Genomic DNA, 25,752 nt, shown 5'->3' on the forward strand with positions numbered 1-25,752 from the left:
GTCTAACCTGCTGTGCTTTTCCAGCGCCACACTTGCTGACACAGAACAGGCCTGCTTCTGGTAGTTCTTGCTTGGAAGCTCTCGGATCATTTTTAGGTTACTCTCAGATTGTTCTAATTATACGGATTGCAGGCCCATTATCTTTGCATTCCATTGTGTTTGTGGCATTTCCTTCTGAAGTCGATTGGTTTCCCTGATCGTTAAGAGCTTGTGTGAATGGATTTCAATTGAAGTTGAATGACCGCTACCTCTGTAGCCCGAGATGTAAAAGTTGTCTTGGGCTAGAGTCTAATAGTATTGATTGATTGCCATTTTAGAGTGGAGTCATAGAGTCATAGAGATGTACAGAACGAAAGCAGACCCTTTGGTCCAACTTGTCCATGCCAACCCGATATCCCAACTCAATCTAGTCCCATTTGCCAGCACCTGTCCTATATCCCTCCAAACCCTTCCTATTCGTATACTCATCGAGATGCCTTTTAAATGTGGCAATTGTACCAGCCTCCTCCACTTCCTCTGGCAGCTCATTCCATACACATACCACCCTCTGTGTGAAAAAGTTGCCCTGTAGGTCTCTTTATATCTTTCCCCTCTCACCCTAAACCTATGCCCTCTAGTTCTGAACTCCCCCACCCCAGGGAAAAGACTTTGTCGATTTATCCTATCCCTGCCCTCATGATTTTATAAACCTCTATAAGGTCACCCCTCAGCATCCGACGCTCCGGGGAAAACAGCCCCAGCCTACCTCTCCCTATAGCTCAAATCCTCCAACCCTGGCAACATCCTTGTAAATCTTTTCTGAACACTTTCAAGTTTCACAACATCTTTCCGCTAGGAAGGAGACCAGAATTGCACGCAATATTCCAACAGTGGCCTAACCAGTATCCTGTACAGCCGTAACATGACCTCCCAACTCTTATACTCGATACTCTGACCAATAAAGGAATGTATACAAATGCCTTCTTCACAATCTTATCTCCTTGCGACTCCACTTTCAAGAAGCTATGAACCTGCACTCCAAGTTCTTTTTGTTCAGCAACACTCCCTAGGACCTTACCATTAAGTGTATAAGTCCTGCTAAGATTTGCTACCCAAAATGCAGCACCTCGCATTTATCTGAATTAAACTCCATCTGCCACTTCTCAGCCCATTGCACCATCTGGTCAAGATCCAATTGTAATCTGAAGTAACCTCCTTTGCTGTTCACTACACCTCCAATTTTGGTGTCATTTGCAAACTTGCTAACTATGCCTCATGCTCACATCCGAATCATTTATATAAATGATGAAAAGTAGTAGACCCAGCACCGATCCTTGTGGCACTCCATTGGTCACAGTCCTCCAGTCTGAAAAACAACCCTCCACCACCACCTTCTGTCTTCTACCTTTTGATCCAGTTCTGTATCCAAATGGTTAGTTCTTCCTGTGTTCCATGAGATCTAACCTTGCCAACCAGTCTCCTATGGGGAACCTTGTCAAACACCTTACTGAAGTCTATATAGATCATGTCTACCAATCTGCTTTCATCAATCCTCTTTGTTACTTCTTCAAAAAACTCAGTTAAGTTTGTAAGACATGATTTCCCATGCACAAAACCATGTTGACTATCTCTAATCAGTCCTTGCCTTTCCTAATATATGTACATCCTGTCCCTCAGGATTCCCTCCAACAACCTGCCCACCACTGAGGTCAGGCTCACTGGTCTATAGTTCCCTGGCTTGGATGTAAATTGGAATTCCAAGCTGAACAATAGTCCCAGACAGAAATCTCTATTCTGCTCACTGTGTTGTGCATTTGCTGTCGTCTCAGTCCAGCATTTTGCCCAGTATTTTAGATGTTGGAAAAAGTCCAAGGTCTTGACCAGTATTTTAAATATTGGGGATTTTTGCTCGATCCTACAGTCCACAAAGGGGAGCAGAAACACCTGGCCATTGTCTTCATGGCTGCTTATTCCAAAGGTTGTCATGCATACAATTAATATTTGAAGATATTTTGAAAACAATTTAAACTTGGTTGTTTTAACATGTGGGGATATCAAGCACTTTGTTAATAATTACTTGGATAACATATGCCTGGCAAATGCTTTCTGATCGAGAGAGGCGTCAAATGTTTCTTTATTGCATAACTGCTCTGAGCCAACCATGTTTCTGGCTGACCATTACTATGCCCCAGGAAAACTCAGGTTAACAAAATAACTCTAACAGACATTGTGTGGAGAAAATATCTAGTGTGCTTATTTACTCTAAGGAATTATATTTTTTCATTTTGCTCTGAACTGGCATGTACTTCCTGAGAAGATCTTTGTGATTTATGAGGCCTTTCACAGGGTCCTCTGCTAAATATACACCAGCACAATGTGAAAAAGCACATATTTCCCATGCACCCGCTATTACCCAGAAAGCAACTATATGAGTATTGCAGATGCAAGTCTTGAATCTGAGAATTTAAGGCATGGAGCTTAGTCAAAATGCATAACTCCATTCCATATTGTCATTGCCATGATGTTAATTCCAGTCAAAGAGACAGTTATGTCATAAAATCATAGAAACATACAACACAGAAGGAGACTATTCTGTTGGTTCTTTGATCGAGCTGTCTATAGTACTTAGTCCCACTCTTCAGCACTTTCACCACAGCCTTGCAATTTTCCTTTCTTCAAATATTGGTCCAATTCTTTTTTGAAGGTTGCTGGAAATACCAAATGGCCTACCCTTGTTGGTAACTACTATGCTCCCATTTTTCCCTACTTCCACCACCATTTAGATAGTGCATTCCTAATCATAACAACTCGCTGCATTATAAACTATTCTGTTCAACTCCTCTCTGGCTCATTTGCTGCTTACTTTCTTTCTATGTGCTCTGGTCGCCAATCTTTCTGTCCCTGGAAACAGTTTCTTTTTACAGGCTTCATCAAAACTCTTTATAACTTTAATTATTCTATTAATTCTCCCTTAAACTCTCTGACCTAAGGATAACAACCCAGCAGCAAAATATTTATAAAACAAATAACAAAACCTATATCTTTGAGCATTAACACAGGAGAGGGATGGACAACATTTGCAGGATGAAGGCCATTTCTGAATGGCCTCATGACTTGAGTCACTGAATTAGATCATTGAGTTTGGCGTAGTATAATTTAAAATAACACATGAGAATCCTTTTGCATGTTCCCCTTTTAATGACAGTGGGTGAGTTTTTTAACAATTCCAAGACCCTCTCTCAACTACTCCGGAGACAATAATGGTAAGGAAACCGCAGAAAGTATTATTTTTAACAAATTTTCCTTGCTCTGTTTTTCAGTGAGAATGCACCATGTTCAAACCAACGTTAGCTACACTAGACAGCGCAGGGCAACCTAACAAAACTGGGATAAGAGTTGTATTATCACTCAACACTGTAACCTCTGCTTACAAGGACAAAAATTCAATAAACGAACATATGTAAATGTTAGTCTATTTTTACTGGGCAGGATTTCCCGTGGGTTTTGTGACATTGACGTTGAAAGTAGTGTGTTTTCCCAGTCTGGTCCAATTGGGATCTAAACTTCCTGCCTTCCTAGGGAAATGTCCCTGGTAGAAGGAAAGCATTGGGGAGCCATTTCAACATGGTTCCCTTCTATTTTCCTGACCCCTCCCCCAGCTCCATTCCTAGTACCTTTGGGCCAGAATGATGCTGCTTATTCTTCTCTATGTCCCTCTGAAAGCTATCACATAGCACTCACTGTGTCTCACACAGCAAATATTTTTATACTTTGATAATTATTTTTAGTTATTTTTCTGGCTAGCTCTTCAAATATCCCAGGCCAGTCAATTGTAAATTGACTGTACACTCTATCTGCTGTTTGCACTTGGCCTGCATGTGCTCCACTCGGTGATGCTCCAAGTGGTTGGTGCCCTCACGGATGCTTCTTCTCCACTTTGTGGGTTCCAAGACAAATGATTCCCATGAGTTAATGGGGATGTTGCATTTGTTTAGCGAGGCTTTCAGAATGTCCTTTTATTGTTTCCCCTGCTCTCCTAGTGATGGCTAACCATTGCAGAGATCAGAGGAGAGGATTTGTTCAGGGAGTTTTGTGATCGGCATGCAGACAATGTGCCCCCCACCCCCCCCCCATTGTTGCTAGTCGTGTGTGGGTAGTGCCTGAATAATGGGGATACTGGTCCGGGAGAGGACAATTACATTAGTACATCTGTCCTGCTCGTGGATTTACAGGATTTTGTAAAGGTAGTACTGGTGATAACCTACCAGGGATTTGAGATATCGACTGTAGGTGGTCCACGTTTCAGATGTATACAGGAACATCAGGAGCATGGCTGCTTAGTAGATCATGAGCTTGGTGCTGTGTCTGAGGTCTTGGACTTTGGATACTCAGTTCCTTAGGTGTCCAAAACTGGCACATTGGAGTTGATGTTGGAGTTCATCAATGCCTGAAAGGCGGTTCCTGAGTTATGACATATGATCCACACTGTCCACTGTGGATTTTGATCATCAGCGGCAGTGTTGTGTGGCAGGAGCAGGCTGGGAAACACACAGTTTATCAGGCTAACTTAAATAACCTCTGGTCCTGAAAATAGTCCAGGTAGGCAACATATAGCTGCTTGGTTGAATTCTTGGCTGAATTGGAGGATTCCCTTCTGAACCATGTGATATCGGTTCAGTTACACAATGTGCAGAATGTGGTTACAGTCATAAGGATAAGATTACTGATTAGCTTCTGTTTAGCTGTACCTTTACAATCATCTTGCTTACAAATAATTCACCAAGAAAGAAGTCTGGTGAAGAGAAGGGTGCATGTTTCAAAGTGCTTATGTTTACTTTTTGAGTGGTAATTAAAGTTTTAATAGCAGATTTGTACTATGATACAGACACTGAAGTGAGTATTATTCAATAAAATACAGTTTATTTCCTCTTAACAATATACAATGTCATGATCCATTTGTGTGCTTTTATTCTTTTAAACTTTCAGTTCCCTCAGCCATCCTTCCCCATCCCATCCTCCCATTTCCTTTTTGATGTATTTATACACACAGATTATATAGCATCTGGGAAACACATGGACTTTTGGCAGACATTTTTTCCACTATTGCTTTTTGTTAAAAGTCGAATTCATTATAATGGAAAACAGCAGACTGGAGAATATGACATGTTTTGCAATTCACAAGTTATTACAAATGAAAATATCCTGATTAATTTTAGTGAAATATCTCTTCCTTGCTTAAGAAATGTGATACTTGAAAGTAATTTAGTTTATTATGTTATCTGAAGTGCTGAAAAAGACAATAAATGTTTTTCTTGAAATCCTAGCCAATTGTAAAATGACCTGTACTGAGAAATTAGGATTGCTTACAGCTGTTAGTTTGCTGCTGCAAATGCCCCTTAAAATGCAAAATGTCGCCTGGCATGAGTGCATACGCATGGGCCTGTATACACCAGGTGCCATCTTGGTACAGATGTGAACGTATGCAGACCAGGCCCACCAGATATATCTAACACTAACAGCTCATGATAACAATCTGTTTCCCACATTGATTGAATGCCAGTGGTACCATTTTGGGGCTTAATATGCCAACCAATGCCCTCTCTTAACCTCACACAGGTAACTATCTCCTCCTCACACAGATAAACATGTATTCAGCAGCAGGAAGCAACTGTCTGCACCCAGAAATGTCTTCTTTAAAGGGATAATCTAAAGGGATAAACTACTTTCTGATTAGATACTGGCTGATTCTTTTATGGCTGTTCTTATGATTCTGCAGTGCCTGGTGCTTTCTTTAAAACTTCCAAGTTTCAAAATTACCCAGGCAATGGTTGCCAAAAGTTACAGAATGTTTTACTGACTTTAAGACTTCAGCTATCACTGTTCCATTAACTTCACAGCTTTATTTCTTCAGGGGGACAATGATCTGTCTCTGAATTGCTGGTGGAACAATCCATTCACATTGTGCTGATGGCCACACTGTACCTCTTGCTCTCAAGGTAACAATGATGTTGAATTTTTATTCATTGCACATCAGCGGGAGGCCTTTGTGGCATCTCTTGAGCTTGAGCTCCCTGTTGCAAAAAGATAGTGACAGATGCAATTTTTGAATGAGTAATTTACCCACCGTGGATAGCACTATTGAAGCTGAAAGAGCCAGGGGTTTTGCACCCCTGAGGCTTCCAGCCTCTTTCCTGAAGAAGAGCTTTTGCCCAAAACATTGATTTTCCTGCTCCTTGGATGCTGTGCTTTTCCAGCACCACACTCTTGACGCTTTGCAAGTATTGCTCATGTGACCGTGTGGGATAGACAGAAATATTTGTCAAGCATGAATACTTCCATTCCATCAATGTGTAAAATTGTGCGTGATCATTGTCAGAGGATCATGCAGATATGTACTCACTATCCTGGAGTATCCTGGGGACACTCCCACATGCCATGGATGTTCTGTCTACTAGAGCCTTTGGAAGGTTGGAAATTGGTGAGAGTGGATAGCCGCTGAAGATAGTTATTATCACTTTCTCTGGTTGTTACCTGTACCAGTGAAGGAAATGTCAAGGTAAAACACCTCTTATAATTAAATTGCTGACAGTATGTCCAAACTGTGAGGATTGGCTATGAGACTTGATGCAGTGCTAAATGTGAGAAGGTGAGGTGGAACTGTGAAGGTTAAATATGAATTATGTTTGGGAGAGATTATTGATAAGTGAGTGGTGGCAATAATATGAATAGATAAAGGTGTGAACCCAATTGTGCCATTCCTAAGTCTTTCTTCGATAAAGCTCCATTTAAAACTAAGTTCCGGTGCCTGCTTCAGCATTGTCAAAACAAACCTTCCGTCAAAGGAGTACAGGCTGGCTTTAAGTAGTGTGCTAACTGCTCATGCATCTGCTGCCCAGATCAGGTATGAAGTGACTCATCAGTGTGCCTAGCTACTGGATACATGCTGCAAGCTTATAACTGAGACTGCTGCCTCAGCTGGAAGTACCAGGAATGGGAGCAGACATTTGTTTTTGGGCTATAGAGAAATGCATCAATGTTTCTCAACATTTTGTTTTTTTCTCAACTGCCTGTCCAAATTGCAGTCCTTGAGTATAAGAAAGGGTGAAAGGTGCAATGGTGTGGGGAGGGGAAATGGTGAGAATTAATAGGTTCTTGCTTATATCTTGTAAATCAGAAGACAGTATAGGATGACAGGAAAATGGATTGCAAGAAGGATACTTGGTAAATGGTCCCACCACCACCACCACAGCCTTCTAATAATTCCCAATATTATCTCCACTGTGAAAGCTGGGCTATCCAGTTACACTATCTTCCGATGCCTCTGGTTGTGTACCAACTTATCCTGAAAGAGAGAGGGAATGACTGCCAATGTCTGCCATGCAATTTATTTGGGGGCTGGTACTGACATAGTGAAGGAGGTAGCAATGCGTGCAAGTTAGAGCGGCACGGTGGCTCAGTGGTTAGCACTGGTGCCTCAAAGTGCCCAGGACTCAGGTTCAATTCCAGACCCGGGTGACTGTATGTGTGGAGTTTGCACATTCTCCCGTGTCTGCGTGGGTTTCCTCTGGGTGTTCCAGTTTCCTCCCACAATCCAAAGATGTGCAGGTTAGATGATTTGACTATGCTGAATTGCCCATAATGTTCAGGGATGTGTAGATGCGTTGCATTAGTCAAGGGTAAATGCAGAAAAATAAGGTAGGAGGATGGGTCTGAGTGGGTTACTGTGTGGAGGGTCGGTGTGGACTTGTTGAGCTGAAGGGATGTTTCCACACTGTAGGAATTCTATGATTTTATCTAGTTGTGAGATGTGGGTTTGAGATTTGCAGATTGGTCCCGACCTCTGCTCGTGTAGATCACCATGGCTATTTGCTTCCATTGTCGCCGGAGCATGTATGTGCAGGATATCTTGAGTCCCTGGAAACACAGGATATCTTTTGCCCTTTCCATCTCCTTCTTCAGGAGCTCCATTTCATTGTCCAAGAATACTGGAGCCTCCAATACCGTGCAAGTTTTCAATGCTTTCAGCAATTATCAGAAAATTCTATAGGAATTCATCAGGCCTGGCAGCTTCTATTGAGAGAGAAATAGATTTAATGTTTCAAATCCATTATAATTCTTGTTCAGAGTTCTGAAGAGAAGTCATATTGGACTCAAAATTTTAACTCAGTTTCTCTTTCTGCAGGTGCCATCAGATCTGCTGAGTTTTATCAATATTTTCTCTTTTTATTAGTATAATAAACTCTCTCTATGATGCCTCCAAAGCATTTACTTCCTTCCATAAATAAAGCGACAAAACTCCAGATGCTGTCTCACCAGTTTTCTGTATAACTGAAAGTATAACCTCCCCGCTTTTGCATTCAATTCTGCTCATGATTAATGATAACACTGGGCTTTCCAAATTACTTGCTGTACCTGCATGCTAACCTTTTGTGATTCTTACATGCGGAAATACAGATATCATCACATCTCAGAGTCAGCAAACTCTCGCTATTTAGGTAACATAACTTTTCCCATTTTCCTGCCAGATTTCACATTTTCCCACGTTTTAGATATTTACTCACTAATCTATCTTGGTTTTCTAATCCTCCTGATGTTCTCTTCTCATCTTACATTCCAGTTGACCTTTGTGTCATCAGCAAGTTGAGTTACCATACATCTGTCTCTTTAGTCAAGTCATTTATACACATTGTAAAAAGTTAAGGCCCCAGCACCAATCCTTGTGGCACATCATACATTATATTTTGCCAATCTGAACAAGACCTATTTATGCCTACTCTCTACATTCTGTTAGGCAGCCAATTTATTCATGCCAATATGCTACCCTGACGCCATGAACTTTCACTTTCCATAATGACCTTTAACCTGGCACCTTATCAAATGCCTTTTGGAAATCTAAGTACAGTATGTCCACCAGTTCCCCTTTATTCACTGCATAAGTTACCTCCTCGAAGAACTCAAACAGATTTGTAAATGACTTCTCTTTTATGGGTTAGATGGGTATTTGCTCTGGTCAAGGGCAAGTCAGGTAGTCCAGGAGGTGGTTAGGTGGGGTCAATTGTAACACTCAGTTGGATTACACAGCATTTAGACTTTCTGACATCTCTAGAGGAAATATCAACATTAAGCCTCCGTGTCTGACCCAGAGCAAATCCATCTAACCACCAACTATCATCTTCCTGACTGTCCTCAAAACTATCCAACCAGACGGCACGGTGGCACAGTGGTTAGCACTGCTGCCTCACAGCGCCAGAGACCCGGGTTCAATTCCCGCCTCAGGCGACTGACTGTGTGGAGTTTGCACGTTCTCCCCGTGTCTGCGTGGGTTTCCTCCGGGTGCTCCGGTTTCCTCCCACAGTCCAAAGATGTGCAGGTCAGGTGGACTGGCCATGCTAAATTGCCCGTAGTGTTAGGTAAGGGGTAGATGTAGGGGTATGGGTGGGTTGCGCTTCGGCGGGGCGGTGTGGACTTGTTGGGCCGAAGGGCCTGTTTCCACATGGTTAGTAATCTAATCTAATCTAAAAAAAAAGTAATCTAATCTAATCTAATCAGACCCCAATATGGCCCTGACCATTTAACTACAACCCTCTACTTGACCTGATGACCCCTTGCACCTGACTTGCCCTGTTAGATCTGAATTGATCCACTGAGCTGAGGATTAGAGATCTTCCCAGGGGTCCTGATCAGCAGGGAGTCAACTGATTAGAAGTTTAAAATTCCTGAAAATATTCTCGCCTGTCTATGTGGTAAGACTTCCACAGTGTCCTGAGTCCTATCCAACATATTTCCTTCCTCCTCCAGTGACTAGAAATATGGGCCAATGAAAATACAGCACTGTAGGTGGCACGGTGGCACAGTGGTTAGCACTGCTGCCTCACAGCGCCAGAGACCTGGGTTCAATTCCCGCCTCAGGTGACTGTCTGTGTGGAGTTTGCACATTCTCCCCTTGTCTGCATGGGTTTCCTCTGGTTGCTCCGGTTTCCTCCCACAGTCCAAAAATGTGCAGGTTAGGTGAATTAGCCATGCTAAATTGCCCGCAGTGTTAGGTGAAGGGGTAAATGTAGGGGAATGGGTCTTGGTGGGTTGTGCTTCGGCGGGTCGATGTGGACCTGTTAGGCTGAAGGGCCTGTTTCCACACTAAGTAATCAAAGAAAATGTCAGAAACATTTTGAAGATTTTTATAAAGAAAATGTCAATTATACATAAGAAAATAACATTTAACATTAAGAAAAGTTTTTAAAACAAAATTTTAGATGAATCAAAATGGAGCTTCAATCTATCAAAACCACACGAGTCCCTTTTTTTAATGAACTCCATGTGGCTTCAGACTGAGAAGTGTCAAACCCCTGGTCTGTGCCATGCTCGAGAAAGGACACATCAATGTGCAATTTCCAATCCTTTGCGGATATTATTGTGAATGGCAGTGTGTGCCCAAAAAGGTATAAAAAAAACTCTTCCTGAGAGAAACTAAACTATTGTGTTGTCTTGTTGCGTACTGGAAGTTTCAGCAGCAGTAATATGTACTTATCTTAAGTATAGCTTGATGTCTCACAAGAAATTATAATGTATCTTAGATCTAATGTAACTAGCTATTAAGGAACATGGAATAAACCTATAAAAATAAAACCTGAAATAAAAGCAGGAAATGCTGGAGAAACTCAGTAGGTCTGGCAGGATGTGTGGAGAGAGAGAGACAGATTTAATGATTTGAACCCAATATGACTCTTCTTCAGAACTGTAATAACCTTACTCTGTGTATCAAGGCTGACCCTCGCTTCTGTCAAAGAAATTGTGTGGGTACCCTTCCTCATTTGGTATCAGTAACTTAGATGAACACCAAAAATAAGGATTGGTGGCTATGAATCTATCCCAGGATCCCAGATGGTTCTAGTGGACCAGCAGGTCATTATATCAGATGGCAGAAGGCAAGTAGTATTCCAACTTGAATATAACAGCCAGAAGGATTTTTTGTTACTTAACCTATTTTCAAATCAACCTGTTTACAGATGGGTTGCTTTGTCCTGGATGGTGATAAGCTTCTTGAGTGCTGTTGGAGCTGCATTCATCCAGGCAAATGAGGAGCATTCCATCACAGCCCTGGCTTGTAATACATTATTACCCAGAATGCTACCACTTGCTAATGCACTGCAGCTCGTGTACCGAATAAACAATGTTTCAGTCCACTGCACATGGTGCTAACTGAGAAACATGTTTGATGAAGCGACGGAATTTGACAGCTTCGAAAAGACAACTATTTCGAACCTTTGGGAATGACTAAGCATGACCAGCAGGTAGCTTTGAGTAAAGCCCAAACATTTTCAAATGGATATAATGTTGAATTAGATTTAGAAAAATCAATCTGAATTAGTCAGTGAGAGGAATGCAGTGAATCATGCAAAAAAACTGAATGGTCACTGCTGTGGTGATGAACACACAGTTCCAAACTACAATCCATCCGAAATTGTACGAGCATTTGAAACATCTAAGCTTAAGTGCAGATTGACATTTAATACTTTTTTAAAAGGAGGAAAGAAGCCTCTTCATTTTGTATACATGAGAGCAACATTTGGAATAAGTTAATAGCTGGCTGATCAGTGAGGTAGCAGCAAAAACACAAATGTTTTTTGAGAAATTCAGCATACATCTCCAACCAGTCAAATCGATCCACTGATATGTATCTCAAAGCCTGAGGCAGGAATCAGGTGAATCTATTGATAATTTCTGGCTGAGATTGAGGACTGCAAGGCAGCAAACGTGAATTCAAGGTAGGTAAAAGGCTGGTATTCAGGTCATTTGGGCTGTGTGCATCATGGTGTAATATAAGCTCTGATCGGAAAAGACAAACTCCCAATATCATAGGCTTTTGACACTGTCAGAGCACATGCAAGAGCAAGATGAAGATGCCAACTACCCAAAGAGCTGGTTTTCAATGAAGCCAAAGGAAAGGCAGCAGCGTTGATGCAGTAAGAATAAACACCAGACAAAAATGCTGTGTAAGAGTTGTGGATTACCACATGAATTCATAGATGGAAGGAAATGTGCTGCATATGGATCAAAATGCAGAGCTTATGAAAAGCCAATCACTGGGCAGAGATATCCAGAACAAAGAAAAAACATGGTAAAGGAGTTACCAGAAGCCACACAACAGAGAATAAAAATAAAAGAAATAGATCTGACAAGTCTGTTTTTACAGTCAGTATAATTTTTTGAGCATGCTATTTTGATTCTTTTTTGGTTCTGATGTAATCCAGGCCACCAAGATTCAATTTTCAGTATTTCAAAGTAGTTTTGGTCTTGTTTCCAGCATATTTGCTTCAGCGAGTACTGAAGGGTTTACAGTAATTATCAAAAGGAGACTAATTTGAACCATTCTCGTCATCAGGAAAACTGGTCAATTCTATTACGTTGCTCTGTACCAGCAGCAAAAATAGAAACTAGAGCAGGCAGTCCCAGGAGTGAAATGTAAAGTTGAGAGGTACAGAATATGCGTGTCATAAGAATGAGTCACAGTGATCAACTGGACTGAGACTGTGCGATGTGCTGAAGCAGATGTGGCACAGCTTTGCAAAGAAACTCAATCGACATATGGTACTAAGACGGTCTCGATGGGCAACATGTTCACCAAAACAAACCATCCTGGCAGCTGTTAACAGGGCATTCATTCATTCACACATCACTCAATGAATGCCAAAGTTGGGACATAGCTGAGCCTGAGGCAATTGTGGCCAAATCATTGTACAATTGAACAGCCACTGTCTCCAAATCAAGATCAGAAATATGATATAAAACTAACATCTGATAATAAATGGTTAGCCTGCTTTAACTAATTAATGTGGAATTTATGAGCAAAGAATGAATCTGTAGGTTTTGAATAATTAAGGAAAATTTTTCCAAATACATGAATTTCAATGTTTATGATGTAAAATGCTAAGTGATCAGGGGTATGGCTTTGTCAGAGGGAGGACATGCCTCACAAATTTGGTGGAGGTTTTTGAGGAGATGATCAGGTGTTTAGATATCACCATTCCTTCACTGTAACTGGATCAAAATTCTGGAAATCAGGAATGGAAAATCAGGATAGTATGTGGCTTGAGAGAATCTTGGAGTTGGTGATTTTCCATGCATTTGCTGCCCCTATTCATCTAAGTGCTGGAGGTCCAGGGTTTGTAAGATACTATTAATGGAACCCTGGGGAGGAGTTGCTGTGAATTTTGTGGATAGTACACTGGGATTGTTGCCACTGTGAGCAGAGCATTGAGAGTGAAGCTTTTAGTTGCTGGACTGGGTGTCAATCAAGTGGGCTGTTTTGTTTTGTTTTCAATGGTGCCAAACTGTTTCTATACATTACAGTTGCATTAATCCCAGGCGGTGACAGTAAAGTCATTGGGCTGATAATTCAGCGTCCTTATCTCACCCCCACACCCCCACCTCATTCCAATCTAACTCTCCAACTCGGCACTGCCCTCTTGAAATGTATTACCTGTCCATCTTCCTTTGCAGCTATCTGCTGCACCCTCCTCTCTGACCTATCGGTATCACCACCCCCACCCGCATCTACCTATTGCCTTCCCAGCTACCTCCCCCCCACCTCCCCATTGATTTCTCAGCCCCCTTTTCTCACTCCCCCACGCCCCACATTCCTGATGAAGGGCTTATGCTCCTCGGGTGCTGCCTGACCTACTGTGTTTTTCCAGCACCACACCCTCGACTCTGATCTCTGGCATCTGCAGTTTTCACTTTCTCCTGGTAATTCAGAGTCTCACACTAATATTGTGGTGACATGGATTCAAATCCCACCATGGAAGATGAAATTAAAAGAATTAATGTAATAGCAAACTTGTGATCCTTGTTGATTGTAATAAAACCCTCATCTGTTTTGTTAATGTCCTTTAGGGAAGGAAATTGGTCATCCTTACCTACATCTGGATTAGAGTGGTGCTGGAAAAGCACAGCAGTTCTGGCAGCATCCAAGGAGCAGGAAAATTGATGTTTCGGGCAAAAGCCCTTTATCAGGAATCCTTATCTACTGGTGATTCCAGACCCACAGTAATGTGGCCGACTCATTGCTGTTCACTGAAAAGGCCTAGCAAGCCATTTAGCTCAAAGGCAATTGGGCGGGGCAATGAATGCTGGTCTAGCCCAGAAATGAATTATAAAAAACACAAGTAGAAAGTATTCCATCACACTTTTACATTGTGTCTTGTTAATGGTGGACAGGCTTTGGGGAGTCAGGAAGTGAGTTACAGAATTCTTAGCCCTTAACCTGCACATGTGGCCATAATATTTACATGACTAGTTAAGCCTCTGGTCAATGGTCATTGCTAGGATTTTGATAGGGTGGGATTCAGTGATGGTAGCAAGGAGAGGTGGTTAGATTCTCTAATGCCAGAGATGGATTTTTCCTGGCACTTGTGTGGCATGAATGTTACTTGGCATTTACCGGCTGGAGCCTGTTATCCAAGACTTGCTGCTTCTGGACGTAGACTGCTTTCAGTTGCCTGAAGAGTCATAAATGGAGCTGAAAATTGGGCAATGATCAGTGAACTTCCCCACTCCTGACCTCACAACAGCAAAAATGTCAGTGACAAAGCAGCTAAAGATGGTTGGGTCTGAGACACCGTCCTGAGGAACACCTGCAGAGATGTCCTGGGGTGAGAATGTCTGCCTCAAACAATCATAACCATCTTCCTTTGTGCAAGTTTAAAATGGATTTTTACTGCTTTTTAGGAGCAACTAATTAAATTTTGAAAAAACAACCTAAAAATGCAATATAGCTAGAGGAGGAGGAAGCTGGCAGTCATTTATTAAATAATTAAATCTTTTTGTACCCAGATCCAGCTATCAATTCAATAAATCTGCTTCAATACAGCCAATGGCAGGACCAAATAACTGATTTAAATGAACGAGGGCATTCTCAATGCATATAGCAGGATGAATGTGCCAAATGCAAAGAAAAGAATTAAAGAACTCTCAAAGGAACGGATACAAATAAGCTCCAAGGGTAAAAGATTGTCACAAATTTGTTTGTGAATGAATTAATCCTCTCATTTCCTGTTTCTAGGACCATGTTGAATCCAGTTTCTGATAAAACATTACTAACTGAAGCTTCCAGTCTTCAACACAACAGGAGAACAATTAATACAGTAGTAAAAGCACCTGACCTCCAGTAGTTACCTTGTGAAAGACAGTCTATTAATAAAAATATTGGTGAACGTTTCCAGTGCAAGAATATAATAATGTCTAAGGTTTATGGGGACTTATCTGGAAATGTTCCAACAGTTATACTGGGAGCTTTTATAGGCTCCATAGAAACTATGGCCTTTTGTCAATTTTGTTGTTTCTACTGCTAAAGATTTGAAGCGGTCTTTTTTTAGCTCATTTGACAAACAAACAAAAATAGAGGATCCGACATATTCTGTTTAATTATATGCCATTAAATTACAGTGTTGGAAATTTTAAACAATGTCCCAAACTCAGAAGAGTCGTTCTTATGTGCTATTTTTGCTTTATTCTTCAAATGCTTCTTTATTTTATTCCATGAGCCACAAGCTAGTGGAGACCATGAGAGTCCCACTGTAGCCAGGAAGAGCCCCATCTCACTTTGTTCCAAGAAAGTGCACTGCATAATGTGCCAGTGGAGTACTTGGCAGGACAGTGGTGGTCCTTGTTCCCAGTAGGAAGGATGCTATCAAAAGCTACAGAACAGACTCTATAGAATAGCAGTGTGAATGAGAAGGCAGTGCTTGTTAGATTAGCTTCCCTACAGTATGGAAACAGGCCCTTCTGCCCAACAGGTCCACACCGACCCTCCGAAGAGTAACCCACACAGACCCTTTCCCCTACCCTACATTCACCCTTGACACTACGGGCAATTTAGCATGGCTAATTCACCTGACCTGCACTTCTTTGGATTGTGGGAGGAAACCGGAGCACCCAGAGGAAACCCACGCAGACACGGGGAGAATGTGCAAACTCCACACAGACAGTTGCCCGAGGCTCGAATTGAATCTGGGTCCCTCGTGTTGTGAGGCACCAGTGCTAACCACTGAGCCACCATGCCACCTAATCTTGTTGTTGGAACCCCAGTTAACCCAAAGCTAAGTATCATTGCTGAGTCCCAAGCCAGAAATGGTGAATAGAGGTGAGGTGATGTGGATGGTGTTGTTCATGGAGCCCTAGCTGAGGAATGGGGGGGTTTTGAGTATTCCATTATTCAATAAGATTATGACTGTATCAGCTGTGGTCTCAGCTCCACCTCCTTGTCTGCATTCCATAACTCTTAACTCCCTTGTCTATCAAAAATCAAATTTTCAAGCCTTGAATAAATTTACAGAGCGAGCCTTCAATACCTTTAGTGAAAGTGTGTTCCACACCCTTTGAGTGGAAAAAATTCTCCTTGTCTTTAAAAGGGGGTGCTTGGGCTAAGTGACTTGTAGCAGTGCCTTGTCTCCTTGTGAGGAAGGGACACCTGCAGTGCTTGTCAGGTTCCTATGCCCCTGTCTTTGTACCTTCAGTCTTGTGGACCACAGCTGGAACAATGGAGTGCAGCTCTGTGCACATGCCCAGCAGATTCTGAGATTGCTGGACCTCACTCTCCATGGCAGCTGCCAACCTGTTCATGGAGTCAGACAATCACACACCTCCCTGCACTCCTGCTGCCAATGAGGAATGAGGCCATTGCCTCTCACAGAGCAGTCTGCCACTCCTGTTCCTTGCTGTGCATATGGACAAAGCCCCAGATTGCTGACACTGTGTGGGATCCTCTCTTACCTGGGACTGAGTAGGTGCCTGGTCTCCAGCAGTCCTCCAGGAACCTGGGAAGGTGTTTCTTCCATGGCTATGGAGCTGCTGCAGAGAGGTGTTCACCAAATTATGGTCCTTCACTTTCTGCTGAAATGGTCCCACTGAGGTATCACTATCTTCGCTGCTGGAGGGGGTGCAGGAGACAAATAAACTGCAGATGCTAAAATCCAAAGTTGACAGGTAGGAGGCTGGAACAACGCAGAAATCCAGGCAGTATCAGGAGGTGGAGAAGTCAAGTTTTTGGGTATAACCCTTCTTTAGGACAGAGGCAACTTTGCTGATGCTTCCTCTTAAGTCTTGGCAAGTGCATCCTCATAGGTTGAGATGGTGGTTTTTGGGGGAGCATGGTGTTTCACCATAGAATGAGATAGATAGCAGGGTTAGTTTGAGAGTTGCACTGAAATAGAGAACAGTTTTTACAAAGTTTGCAGGATGTGAATGCCCCATCATCCCTGTAGGACTAGTCCCAGTCTGCTCCTGTAAGAGTTTGGAACCTTCTCCTCAGAAGAGGCAAGGAACCTTTCCAGCTATACTGGTTCTCTCTGCCCTGTTGGGGTATCTTCTTCTGTAAAACGAGAAAAGGAGAGATTGGGTGAGATGAAAGTGCATGGCAGGGTTGTTAGTGCTAGTATAAACAGGTGGGAATGTGGTGAGATGTTCCAAGGGAATAAAGAGGCAGCACATGGCTGTACAGGGCTATGGTGTGGGAGTTCGGGAGCAAGTGAGAGTGGGTGAGAGCAACAACAGTGAGAGTGGCAGACCCTGAATCAAGGATGCAGAAGCAGAGAGCGTGTAAGTCAGCAGAGACAACAATGTGGAGTATGGTGGAGCAGAGAAGGTTTTTGACCTTCTTGTGGCATGGCTGGCCCTTCCTCCACACTATGGAGATGACACTGCCCTGGGTGGCAATCTCAGACCAGGCTGCCAGGATCTGGTGGTGTGGCCTCTACTGCCATTCCTCCAGGAAGAGGATTTCTCTCCTTTCCATTACTCCCTCCATCAGAAGTTTCACGTACCTGTCACAGAATCTGTCAGAGGTGCCATCTTCCCCTTCTCCAACATCTTTTGGAAATGTTCCTGATTAAGCAGGACAGCTTCAGATTGCCAATGCTCAGCCGGGTGCACGATGGCCTGTTAATGAGTATGGGAGCAGAGCAGCTGGTGTTTTGGTGGATCTCTACAGAGGAGAGTTGATCTAGGAATGGTCCCTGGTAAGACAGAGCTGGGACTAGATGTGGTGGACACCATGGAAGGAGGTAGGTTGTTAACAGAATGTGTTTGGTAAGACACCGTGAGAAAAACGCACTAGACCTTGCGGCAAAAATCATAGAACATAGAACATAGAACAATACAGCACAGAACAGGCCCTTCGGCCCACGATGTTGTGCCGAACTTCTATCCTAGATTAAGCACCCATCCATGTACCTATCCAAATCAATCCAAGAAACGCTACTCAGTTTCAACTTCACCACAAAAATGTAAGATTTGGCATTGTATCTTTTCTCAAATGAGGAAATTAAGATTGTAGACAGTATCCTGATAAGGTTTCACTAATAACCTGTCCAACTGCATTAAAATTTTGCTAATATTATTTTCTATTACATTATAATAAAGCTCATTTCATTTACTTCCTAACCACAAGTTGTTCTTACATCCTAATGGATGTGATTACGTGATTCATGCACCAGGACACCAAACTTCCTCTGTCCCAAGTTCTGCAATCTTTTTTCATTTAAATAGCATGCAGCTTGTCTATTCTTACTGCCAAATTGACCGTTTTGTATTTAACCACAAAACGAGATACTTGTCTTTATTAGGCAAGACAGAACATACAAGAACAAAGGAGGTTGTGCTGGCATTGTACAAAACATTAATCAGACCATAACTGGAATACTAAATGTAGTTCTGGTCACCACATTAGCGGAGAAAGTGTTTGCATTTGAGAGAGTGCAGAGGAGATTTACCAAGCTTCTGCCTCAGCTGCAGAGTCTGAGCTATAAAGGAAAGATTGGATAGAGTTGTGTTATTTCCCTTAGAGCAGTGAAAACTGAGAGGGGACCTGATGGAGATGTAGAGGATTGAGGGGCATAGATAGGGAGGATAGGAAACCACTTTTTCCGTTAGTAGAGGGGTCAATACCAGAGCTCATTAAGGTAACTAGAAAGCAAGGAGGAGAGTTAGGAGATTTCTTTCAGCCTGAGGGATGGGAACTCATTGCCTGAAAGGGTCATGGAGTCATAGAGTTATACAGCATAGAAACCGGTCCTTTGGCTTATGCTGACCAACACACTAAACTAAACCAATACCATTTACCTGCATTCAGTCTATAGCCTACCACGCCCTTTCAATTTAGGTGCTTGTCCAGATGCTTCTTAAATGTTGAAAGAGTACCTGCCTCCACCACCCTCTCAGGCAGCACATTTTGTATTTCCACCACACTCTGGGAGAAAAACATCTTTTCTCAGATCTCCTCTAAATCATTTATTCCTCACCTTAAAGTCCACTAGATTAGTTAAACATAATTTCCCTTTCAAAAAGCCTTGATGGTTCTGCATGATCACACCGTGATTTTCTAAGTATTATAACTTCCTTAATAATAGACTCAAGAACCTTCCATTTGACACATTGTAGGCAACAGTTCCACGGGTTCCTGCTTTTTGTCTCTCCAGAATATATCAGTCTTTTGCCCCACATTTCAACGAAAGCTTCTTGATCCAAATGGGACGTTCAGACCAGGGTGCCTCTGGGTTGCTGAGGGGTGGAGAAGATGTGGTATGAAGAGTAGGGAGTTGGAGGGGAAAGTAAGACATAGGCAAGTCTTGGTCATCATGACTAATGAAAACTCTGAGATTGGACAAATGGGTCACAATGGGTTCTTCGTTCAAGGTTAAGTACCCAGGTTCATTGCTCACTAAAATTTACCAGTTGTGTACATGGACACTATTGGGATCTTCAAAACAAAGACAAATGGCAATTGATGTTTTGTTGTAATCTGAGTCATTGAAATCATTCAATTTCCACTTCTGTACAGGAGCTGTGTAGCAAAATGAAGCTGATAGTTTATTAGATGCGGAAATGAAAACTGTGGAATAGATTTTAATAATTGGCTTTGAAAGTACTGGCAATCTCAGAGTGTGCTTCTTACCTAGAAACCCAGCTGACTGTAAGTATAGTGAGGATTCTAGCAGCTCCATCGAGCATCCAAACAGAAGATTCCCAGAAGCAGCAACCAAAAGACAGGGGCAGAGGGACATCTGCAGGCTAACAGCCAGCTGATGGGTTCTTACCATGATAACATTATGAAAGGTCTTCACTGCTTTTGATGCTTCCTTTCAGGTCCACAGGTTAGATTGCATACTGTTTACTCATTACCGCCTTAAACATTCAACTGTGTACATTGTAGGACACCAAATGAGGATTTGCAATAAGGTGTCCAGTTGAAACCTACATTCGCTTGGGCTGTCCACAGAAGGCTGCAAAGGGAATGGTGACTGGTCAGAGAGGAGGGGTAAAGAAATAGTAACTACAGCACAGCATTTATCAGACTATTATTGCCACAGGTGGAGCAACTGAATCTCAGTGCTCTGACCACTCACAGAACATCATACATTGCTATTATATACAGGATACTCTTTAGTTTATTAACATCACGAGGAAAAATAAAACCTATTCAGATATTTTGCATCCATTAAAACACACCATTACAACAAAATGTTAGTTTTAATTTGTTCATAAGATGTAGGTGAGCTTTTATTGCACATTCCTAATTGTCCAGAGGGCAGTTAAAAGGCGGCCATGTCGCTGTGGATCCAGAATCACACATTGACCAGATTCGATAAGGATGGCTGATTTTTTTTCCTTCGCTAAAGAATATTTGTAAACCAGATGGGTTTATAAGAAGAGTTGATGGTGATTACATGGTCAGCATTAGTCCAGCTTTTTAATTTCTGACCTTTTACTCCCCCTAGTTCAAATTTCACAGTCTACCACAGTGTCCCATAATATTGGCCTGGCATTTTGGTTTACCAGTTCAGTGACATTACCACTGTTATGAAGATTTGGGTGTACCTTTTAGAGAGTTAAAAGCAGCAGAACTACCAGACAGCACTAAGTGTTCTTAATAAGGCAACAATATATGTAACACGAGGTTGAACAACTCGAGTACTTCATTGCCTGGAGACAAAAACAAATTAGAATCCAGCCAATCAGTTTAAATTATACCCCGATAAAAAAACCAATTTCCAATCAAGTTTGAATTGAATATATTGACAATCTTAAAAGCCAATGACACAATCGGATACTCTGGGGTATAAAACTGGGGAAAGTTGAACAGCTGAGAGGAGAACTATAATGGCCTAGTGGCTTGAAAAAAATCTCTCTCTTAAAAGTCACTTTTTGATCAATAACCTGTATCGCAGAAATTCCTCACAAGAAGAAAAGAAGACGCAGGAAGATCCGAAGATAAGAACTTACAGCTGCCTGGTTTTGAGATAAGAAGTGCTGTTTTGTAAATTTTAATTGGGAGTTTTATTGGATTAGTAATATAGAATGGAAGCTAAAAGATAGGTTAGAGAAAGAAATTGTAAATAGATTAGATTAGATTAGATTAGATTACTTACAGTGCGGAAACAGGCCCTTCGGCCCAACAAGTCCACACCGCCCCGCCGAAGCGTAACCCACCCATACCCCTACTTCTACATCTACAGTTACCCCTTACCTCACACTACGGGCAATTTAGCATGGCCAATTCACCTGACCTGCACATCTTTGGACTGTGGGAGGAAACCGGAGCACCCGGAGGAAACCCACGCAGACACGGGGAGAACGTGCAAACTCCACACAGTCAGTCGCCTGAGGCGGGAATTGAACCCGGGTCTCTGGCGCTGTGAGGCAGCAGTGCTAACCACTGTTAGTTAATTATTCTCTCTTATACTTTAAGAAATAAAGTTGTTAATTTTTACTTTAAATAGTTCTTGGCTACTTGATTTTTACAGATTACTGCACGGGATAAATCTTTTCTGTGTTGCTGGTTTTAAATTAAGCAGGAGGGTTTACCCTGTGTTGTAACACCATTGAACTGCCAGCTGCCCGTGTGCCACTTGGTACTGCACCCCTGAAAGTATTACACTATTAACTTTGATAATTTAAAAAAACTGTTTAAAAAGTGCTGATTTACAGAGTGTAATTGTCATGTGGAAATTCACCATCCTCAACACAAATCTATGAATTAGGATCAGGCATTGGCCATTTGGGTCTCCAAGTCTGCTTTGTCAATCAATAACACCATGGCTGTTTGTATTTTCCACATTGCCATCTATACCTAATAACTAATGATTTCCTTACTCTAATTACCTTCACCTTAAAAAAGTCAATGATCCCCACCTCCCCATGCAAAGAGTTAATACAACAAGGGATCGAGTTGTTTTATCATCATCAGATGTACTTTGCTGACATCAAAACAAACTGAGATAAAAATGAAAAAGCAAATGGAGGTGAAAAGACACTACTCTTGCTCCAGTTGGCCATGTGGAAACAACAAAGAGGCAATGAAAGAAGAACTGAGTTGTTACACATGTGATTTCAGTGAAGAACTGCTCATAGACACATCTGGGCAGAAGGACTTTGTTTTCCTGCACAAAACTTGAAAAGCTTGCAGCTGATAGCAGGGGAGCGTATTTCTGTAAAAACAATGTTTTATTGGTTGTTAGGTGGCACAAACAGCAGGAAGGTAGCTAAAAAGGACATCTGTCTCTTGAATTTGGCTCCAGTGTTTGTTGAGAAGAAAGCAGGTTCTGGTGAAATTGTACTCTGCTTGCCAGTGATTTTTCCTGAGCAACCCTGTGTATGTGAGCTTCCACATGGAGTTCTCAGCAGCAGTGCCATATGGAAGAAAATTCCACAGGCATGAGGAAGCAATGTGTAAAGCTTCGATGCTTTGGAACTGCTGTGGGTCAGTTACTTCAGCTGTGTCCCTGGCATCCGTTTGGAAGTCGAGTTCAAATGGAGTTATGAGCTAGTGTCTGGCAAACTGGCACAAGAGGAAAAGAAGGCAATGTACCAAAAGAGTTGGGCATCAAAATTCTGAGGGCAAGCAAAGCATTGATACATTTTGACCAGACTGACCTCATTGCCTGACATGCCCATAAGCAAACAAAAGTTTATTTACAAAATTCATGTACCGAGTGTCTGAAAGGCTCTCCTCTGTTTATGATCTTACAGAAGAGACTTAATGTTATTCTGACCTAGATTCTATTTGGAGGCCATTGCTCTTAGCAGTTTTGGACTGTATGATTTCTTATTATTCATTCTAGTGTGGGATGGAATCACTGGCACAGCCAGCATTTGTTGTTAATCCCGAATTGAGTGGCTTGCTAGGCCATTGAAGTGAGCAGTAAAGGGGCTGTGGGGCTGGAGTTGCCCCCAGGACAGACCAGGTCAGTGACAGAATTCCTCCCCTTCCCTTAAGGGCATTGATGAATTGATGGGTTTTTGATCTGTCTAGAGAAGGAACTGGATTGTGATATACTTTGCAACAACAACAGCGATTACACTTCATTTGTGGCAAAGCGCTTGAGAAGTTGTGACAGGTGTTATAGAAATGTGAGCTCATGATTTCCATCGCCTGTGGGGTCAAAGCTGGGAATGGGTTCTCCGAGTGCTCCGGGTCAGTCTTCCAGTGCCTTGGGGGGTGGGAGGGGCACTGCAGCTTTCAAAGTGAGGGTGGGCTGGGGTGCCAGCAAGACCCTTGCCTTCATAAAGGGCTCAAAGTTCTCAAAAAGCATGCTAGCTGGCTAGAGAGGGCCGCATGGTAACATTCAAATCACAGATCAGGAAAAGCAAACCATCTGGTGCTTATGAGTGTGCAGCAGTTGGGTGCAATTTAGGGAGCCATCCAGTGATGGTTCTACTGAAGTCAAATTGCTGGAAAAAAAAGGATGATTCACAGAGCAGGTCTGGTCCCTTTTCACTGACAATTTGGCTAATTATCATGAGGCCACTGGTCTCTGATCCCCTGCCTCCTCCTTTCTGCAGGACCAGTCATGGCTGTCCCCTTCCTTTGAGCATTGCACTAGAAAGTCAGCTTTTGCCTCCTGGCAGTGCCTGGTTGAGTTCACCTCCAATCCAATTCAGAAATCTGCATTTTAAGATTGCACCCAACTGCTGTGCACTCATGAGCACCAGACGGTTTGCTCTTCCTGATCTGTGATTTGAAAATTACCTTGTGGTCCTCTCTAGCCAGTAGGTTTGCTCTTCAAGTTAACAATGCTGACAAGGCACAGAGTCAAGAGCTGGAAATGACTAAGACAGCATTCTCCCAAATCCAGAAATTCAACCTCAGGTTTTTTTTTGTGTGTTCAGGATAACACATTAATTATATATAATTAGTATCTAGACTAGAGTGGTGCTGGAAAAGCACAGCAGTTCAGGCAGCATCCAAGGAGCAGGGAAATCGACGTTTTGGGCAAAAGCCCTTCATCTGCCCGAAACGTCGATTTTCCTGCTCCTTGGATGCTGCTTGAACTGCTGTGCTTTTCCAGCACCACTCTAGTCTAGAATCTGGTTTCCAGCATTTGCAGCCCTTGTTTTTACTTAGGCTTTTCTGTACAGACGCATCTCTCCGTAGTTCCTATTGAAGTACCTATGCCCAAAACGTTGATTCTCCTGCTCCTCGGATGTGTGCCTAACCTGCTGTGCTTTTCCAGCCCCACACTTTTCAACTCACCTCACCTTAATCTGGCTGATTTGTGCATGTTCAGGTTTTTACATTGAGGTGGCAAGTTGCAAAAGTGCGACCTGATTATGTTGTAATGAAGAAAACCAGGTATCAGAGACTGAGGAGCTCAGGAATTTTGTCTTCAAGGAAGTGGAGGCAGGGTCATTGAATAATTTTGAGGCAGAGGGAGAAAAATTCTTGTTAGGCAAGAGAATCAAAGATTATTCATAGAATCCCTACAGTGTGGAAATAGGCCATTCGGCCTAACAAATCCACACCAACCCTCCAAAGAGTAACCCACCCAGACCCATTCCACTACATTTGCTCCTGACTAAAGCACCTAACCTACACATTCCTGAACACGATGGGCAATTCAGCATGGCCAGTTCACCTAACCTGTTGGATTGTGGGCAGACACACACATAGATACAGGAAGAATATGCAAACTCTACACAGTTGGCCAAGGCTGGAATCAAACCTGGGTCCCTAGTACTGTGAGGCAGCAGTGCTAACCACTGAGCCACTGTGCCATTATCAAGGAGAGATGGGAATGTGGAAGTTGGAACACAGATTAACCATGATCTTATTGAGTGATGGAAGAAGTCTGAAAGCCGAGTGGCCTGCTTTTATTCGTAATTCGCATGTCTGCATGTTTGAATGAGATAAGGGTGTATGTAAATATGTGTCCCTTACCCAATCAGATAGAAGGTAACAAAATTAACAGCAGAAGCATTGAGAAGCAAGTTAAAGGGTTAGGCTCAACATCAAAGTAAAAAGAAAAATGAAAAGATTGGAAGGAGAGAGAGGAAACTGAAATGCAAGATAGAAAAGTTACATTTTTAATGTCTCCAGCAACAGTTAATGCCTAAAGGAATGATACTCCACATTTAGGCTATTATTTTTCAGAACCAGTGAGGTTGGGAAATTATATTTGTGGTGGAAAGTTTAGTTTGTAGCCACTGTGCAAATACAGCAACTTCAGATTACTTATTGTCCATCAATATTGAGAGCAGTCAGGAGCATTCTATTTTGCAAAGCTAATGGTGAAGGGACATTACTTTGGCAGCAAATTCTGGGCATTCTTTGCTTGAAATTGTTGTGTTATTTTACAAATAAATGATTCCAGGTGTCATTAACTTTACCAATACTCATGAGAGAGATCACACCCTATGACCTTGTGCCCTAGGATCCTAAATTTCCACATTTAGAGAGTTTGCCTGTTTCCTGGCATTTCTCTTGTTTCCCGTTCATGGAGGGTG

At 42.3% G+C, this 25,752-nt stretch overlaps 1 long non-coding RNA gene across 1 annotated transcript in view; it reads right to left on the reverse strand.

Annotated features, from left to right (window-relative positions):
• Positions 1 to 4,911: 4,911 nt before the first annotated feature.
• Positions 4,912 to 25,752, reverse strand: part of LOC140476519 (uncharacterized) — a 37,845-nt gene continuing 17,004 nt past the window's right edge. The window contains exons 3-4 of the long non-coding RNA XR_011960500.1: positions 16,747 to 17,344; positions 4,912 to 8,049 (exon numbers count right to left, since the gene is read on the reverse strand). This is a non-coding gene — a long non-coding RNA (uncharacterized lncRNA). The remainder of the gene's footprint in view (positions 8,050 to 16,746; positions 17,345 to 25,752) is intronic.

The sequence above is a fragment of the Chiloscyllium punctatum genome, chromosome 1, assembly GCF_047496795.1.
Source record: "Chiloscyllium punctatum isolate Juve2018m chromosome 1, sChiPun1.3, whole genome shotgun sequence".
Lineage (NCBI taxonomy): Eukaryota > Metazoa > Chordata > Chondrichthyes > Orectolobiformes > Hemiscylliidae > Chiloscyllium > Chiloscyllium punctatum.